At 50.5% G+C, this 6026-nt stretch overlaps 1 pseudogene; it reads right to left on the bottom strand.

Annotated features, from left to right (window-relative positions):
- Positions 1–1061: 1061 nt before the first annotated feature.
- LOC147371742 (uncharacterized) lies at positions 1062–2095 on the bottom strand (annotated as a pseudogene).
- Positions 2096–6026: the final 3931 nt, after the last annotated feature.

A 6026-nucleotide genomic window follows, 5' to 3' on the forward strand; every position in this document is an offset into this window, starting at 1 on the left:
GGAAAATCCCATGGACGGAGGAGCCTGCTAGGCTGCAGTCCGTGGGGTCGCAAAGAGTCAGATATGACTGAGCGACTTCACTTTCACTTTTCACTTTCATGCATTGGAGAAGGAAATGGCAACCCACTCCAGTATTCTTGCCTAGAGAATCCCAGGGACTGAGGAGCCTGGTGGGCTGCCGTCTATGGGGTCGCACAGAGTCGGACACGACTGAAGTGACTTAGCAGCAGCAGCAGCAGCAGCAGGGCTTCTCAGGTGGAACAAGTGGTAAAGAACCTGTCTGTCAGTGCAGGAGACATAAGAGACGCAGGTTCCATCCCTGGGTCAGGAAGATCCCCTGGAGGAGGGAATAGCAACCCACTCCAGTATTCTTGCCTGGAGAATCCTATGGACAGAGGAGCCTGGAGGGCTACAGTCTATAGGGTGCCGAAGAGTTAGACACGATTGAAGCAACTGAGCACGCACGCAGGGAATTAAGGTTCCACAAGCTATGCGGCAAGGCCAAAAAAAAAAAAAATCACCTAATGGAAAGATTAGATTAGAAAAATTACCTCAAACAAAAAGAAAAATTGCTTAAGGTCATTTTTTCAGAGAGACCTTCCCTAAGCATCCATGTAAATTAGATTCTATGTGGACCTATTTTTATAAGGGAAAAATAATGTTTACTTTATTAAGAACATAATCCAGCAAAGGAAGCAGAGACAATCACAGTCACTAGTTCACCCTGGTCGCACAGGGGAGGTGGCAGGGCTCATATCAGGACCCTTACCTCCTTTGCCATCTCTACAATAATCATTTTGGTCAGAAATCCAAAGTTGGAGTGTCACTCTTTGGGGAAACAGGGCCATCATGTAGGTTGGCTTCCTGTTGCCTTTGCTCAAGTAAGCGCTGTGTGTCCTGTTTCCCAATTGTCTTGTTTCCACACTCACAGCCCCTTTTCACGGCCCATTCCCATGCTTAACCAGACACATTTCAGAGAGAACGCTCGGGCTCTGTTACAAATAGAGCTGTCTGCTTGGACCTGCTCTCCAATCTTTTTTCTCTACCCTCCTTCTCTCAGTACATCCCTACAGGGCAGGTCAGTAGGCTGTTAGGGAAGAGGAATCTGTAAGGAGTGAAAAGGAGCAACAGTTTCTCCAAAGTCCCCTGAAACAAGCTTCGAGTCCTCCTGGTTCCCCTTGAAATCTTCTGGTGGAAGAGCTGTGAGATCTAGCTCTCATGTTCAAGGTCCTCTATGTCTGGAGGGCTTTTGTCTTCTTTTTTGATTTGGGCTGTGGGCTTCCCAGGTAGTAAAGGACTTGCCTTCCAAAGCAGGAGATGTAAGAGACTTGGGTTCCGTCACTGGGTCGGGAAGATCCCCTGGAGGAGGACATGACAACCCACTCCAGTATTCTTGCTTGGAGAATCCCATGGACAGAGGAGCCTGGTGGGCTGCAGTCCATGGGGTCGAAAAGAGTGAGGCACCCTAGTACGCATGCACTAGTCCTGGCTGGCTTGGGAGGGGCTTCCATTTTCATGGGCGCTTTCTTTTTCTGGGCGAGGCAGCTCTGCTGTGCTTCCCACACAGTAATGTTGGCATGTGCACTGGACACCTGCTTCTTGAGGTGGTTCTGCGTGATCAGACGTTTGTCTATCACAGCCCCAACCACCCGATGCCTCAGTCTCCACTCCAGGTTCAACATCAGCCCCCACTTGAACAGCTTCTTCTTCAGCTCCATTCACAGCCTGTTGATCTTTCCTCCAGGGGAACACCCATGGCTGTGCTTCGAGGCCAAACCTTTTTTTTTTTTTTTTTTTAAAAGCACACACTTCCCTGGTCTTGCTATGTGCCTGATACTGTTTTAAGACTTGGCAAATACTGACTCATTCAGTTTCACAACCTATCCTGTAAGGTATTCTTACTAGGAGAAACCAAGGCTCAGAGAGGTCAGGGAACTCACCCAAGGTTGTACAGCTTGTGACTAGCAGAGCTGGGATTCAGACCCAGGCGGCCTGGCTTAGAACCAGTGGCCTCAGCATGGTGCCCTGCTGGCTTCAATCCGAGCTTTCGGTGCACTCTGTCTGTCATCCTGTATGACGCTGAGAACACACCCATGGTCCGCTTGGCTTGGCATAATGGAGTGCATGCTCAGATGAATGAGGAAGGGGCAAACTGCCCATTGTTCAACTACCTCAACACAGTAATTATGAAATTTTACCAGATTGCAGATCTCCACGCCCTGGGTTGGGAACTGCTCCTGCCAGTCCTGTCATCATCATTGTGAGGATAGAGCAGCTGGCAGTGCCAACACACCTGGGGCGAGAGGTGGGCAGGGTGCCTTATGCCTGCACCTGGTTCCTGGTCGGCCTCCGCCCAGCACTCTGCCTTGATCTTGCCCTTGCTCACTCCCCCGTTGTCTCTCCAAGCCTCCTTATCCCTGTCTGCTGTCTCATCCACCTCTCTTTGTTCCCATCTGTGCCCCCAGATCTCTCCGAAGCCACTGGGGTTCGGGGATGTGAAAAAGTTTTATTTTACAGTCACTAGCAAGCAGTATAAAATAAACATTAGCACAGTTGGCAAAAAGTGCAGGCAGCTGATTATTTGGAATTCAAAAAAGTGGGATAAAGTTGAATGACCTCCATGGTGGATTCAGAATTTGCTGGAATCCTGAGTTCTAGCCAGTCCCTGCACCGGCTGCCCCTTTGCCAAGGAGTGGTTTGGGGCTTTGGATCCCCCCCAGGTTTCCATTAGTCCCAGATGAAAATAGTGCTTGCTATGACAAAACAACTACAAAGTGAATCCCTACACCCATGAGCCCTCCCACGCTCTCCCCCAGGACTGACTCTGGACCCTTCAGAGCTACTGGAGGAAGCCATTTGTTCTGTCGTGTCATCGTCTTCCCTTGGGCCTTTATCACAGTGAGGCTGGAAGGCTCAGTCTGCTCATTCATTCACTCCTCATTCACTGATTCATTGATGGTCCCAGGCGCAAGTTGACCTAATCCAATACTCACTGGGTGGGCAATACAAAGCAGTAGCGGGGACCCACGACACAGAGTTCCTAGATCAAGGGACTTCAGAGGCCAGCTGAAGAAACAACCTGTACAGATGAAGAGGTAAATGGAAGGGCAGCGGTTAACCCCCACTCCACTGGCAGCACTGTCTATAAGATGTGATGTGTTTCAAAGGCACATGTGACAAATAGTAAGAACTGAGTCCATAGGCAGGAGTGGAGGAGGAAGTCAGGCTTTGTGGAAGGGTGGATTTGTTCTGGGGCTGGCGAATGAGTAGGAGATGGACAGCAGATGAGTAGGGAGGAGGGCATTCTAGGCAGAGTACCAGGATATGGCGTAGCTGGTAGAACCAGATTTATAGCTTGGGTACATCACGGTACGAATGGGCCAGGTGGCATGTCTGATGAATATGCCTAGGGCCGGTGGTGAATGTGATGCTGAATGTCAAGGATGCCCGTGAACTTAAAAAAAAAAAAAATTCCTGGAAACCCAACTGTGGTACATAGCATGCAAACCAATGTGGGAGAAAAGCACTCATGGACCCATTCTAAGACTCTCAGTGAGAGGAAACTACAGATTAATGTGGCCCACAAGTAATGAGATGGGGGCTGCCATCCTGGGGGCACTCCCAGGTCACAGTTGGGGGAAGGCTGGAGATCCAGCATCTTCTGGTGCCAGGGTCCCCTCAGTAAGTGACTCCAGGCCTCACCTGTGCTGAGCTAGCTGCAGGGTCCATCCAGACTCTGGTCCTGGGCTGCAGTGATTCGGCCTCAGTTTCAGAAAGGACAAGGGAGGTGGGACAGGTGTTTAAGGCACATCTCCCAACCTTTCTGTGCCTCAGTTTCCTCACCTGTAAAATGAGGGTAACAGTGGTACCTCGGGCTTCCCTGGTGGCTCAGATGGTAAAGAATCTGCTTGCAACGTAGGAGACGTGAGTTTGATCCCTGGGTTGGGAAGATCCCCTGGAGAAGGGCATGGCAAGCCACTCCAGTATTCTTGCCTAGGAATTCTCAGATTCCTCAGATTCTATAGACTGAGGAATCTGCTGGGCTACACACAACAATAGTACCTCTAAAGGATTGCAGTGAGCGAGGAGGGAACAGCACGTAGGCAGCTCTTCGTGGGTGACACGTAATACGTGCTCGGTCAGTGCTGGCAGTTGTTAAGGTTGACCCCATCAGCACACTGGCCCTGCGGGGTCAGTTTCAATGGTCTCTCCGGCTCCCAGCCTTGCCCCTGACCTGAAACTCCCCTGATGGAGGGAAGTGCTCCCACACCTGATGCTCCATCCCATAGTCTGTTCAGCTGGACATCAGGGCAACCCCCGCCAGACCCCACTCCCACCCTGAGAGCTTTGGCCTTGCCCAGGGTCCACCCAGCTGGGCCCCTGGAAGGGACAGACCTTCCAGTCCCAAACTCTGAGGCTTCATTGCTTCCTCCCAGCCAGGGACTCTCTCCTTTAATCCGTAAACTAACTGGTGTCTATGTCCCTGTGTTGCCAGTCCAGGAGGGCGAGTACTTTGGCTGGCCAAAGCCGTCTGGTTGTACAAACAACATTTATGCAAATAAAGGACTCCTAGTCTCTTTAACTGGGCTTCCTGGAGAGAAAGGCGAGGCTTACTCCTTATTATGTTCCTGGCGCAAGTCCCTTACAAAGTGGCTTGCCCCAGGCTGCCTGCTCCATCCCCAAGGGTCCACGGTTTGGTCTCATCTCCTCACAGGGAGGTTTGGGGGATTCTCCTTAACTCACTGCAGCTGCCCACCCCAGGGCATGGGCAGGAAGCTTGAAAATTAGAATCTGAGAACTTAGAAGGGATCGTTAGCTATAACCCCGTCGTTGTTTCAAAGATAGGAAAATTGAAGTTGAGAGGAAGTTTCCACTGTTAAAAAGCACTTGTTGAGGAGGATGTGCTTGCCTTGACTCTACCCCAAGAAAAATTACTACAGTGTGGTCTCAACTGTTCATCAGTTTTGGCTTTTCCTATGAGACTTTTCTTTTTTGAGATAGCTGAGAATCTCCATGCAGGGCTCTTTCTGGAAAGGGCATTTTACTTAGAAGATTTTACCTTTATTAGGAGGGGAGAACTTGGAAGCTCTTTGTTGCTGCATCTCTGCCCTTGGGCCTGGGATGATGGGAGTCCTGAGGGCCTTGTGTCTTGCGGGGTCGGTCCGTGGGGGAGAGGAATGTAACGGGGATGAGGATGAAGGAGGAGGGGAAGGATGGTCCTTCTGCAGCCTTTAAGAGGCCTCTTGCCCTCCCCAGCCTCATAAACCTGGAGCTTGGGAGAACCTAAAACAGGTAAAACCTGAGATGCTGACTCAGTAAGAGTAGAGGCCCATTTGCATGATATTTCAAGGATGAGGTAGCTATGTGCAGCTTGATGTAGTAAAAGCAGCACTTGTTTCTGACCCATGTCTCCTAGATCACTCCTTCCGGTGCCCCAAACCTTGCTTGGTGGTGGTGCTGTAATTGCTAAGTCGTGTCTGACTCTTGCGACCCCATGGACTGTAGCCTACCAGGTTCCTCTGTCTATGGGATTCTCTAGGCAAGAATACTGGAGTGGGTTGCCATTTCTTTCTCCAGGGGATCTTTCCAACCCAGGAATCGAACCCAGGTCTCCTGCATTGCAGGCAGATTCTTTATCCACTGAGCTACGAGGGAAGCCCAAAGCTTGCTTAAGCACTTACTATTTGTCTAACACATAATGATCTTTTCACTATATTCCTCAAGCTGAGCACCTGGAGTTCAAAGATGGAGCCAGTCATAGCCCCTTGGAAGGTCAGACCCTTGGCTTTCAGGTAGGTGGATGTTTAGAAGATATCACCCAGAGACAAGCCCATGAGTTCTCCTCACCTGGACAGAGAACCCCCCCAAACTAGGCCCGAGTTGCTGTGCCTGCTTGCATGGCCTATTTTCTAAGCTACGAACAGCTAGCATTACCTGTTCTAAACATCTGGCGTTACCTGCCTCCTTAGTCACCTTGCCTCTGGCTTCAAACAGCTGTCAGGCCCCACCCCCTCCCCGCCTCCTTC

The sequence above is a fragment of the Bos grunniens genome, chromosome 5 (genome assembly GCF_055505025.1).
Source record: "Bos grunniens cultivar Pamir isolate PY7600 chromosome 5, Bosgru_T2T1.0, whole genome shotgun sequence".
Taxonomy (NCBI): domain Eukaryota; kingdom Metazoa; phylum Chordata; class Mammalia; order Artiodactyla; family Bovidae; genus Bos; species Bos grunniens.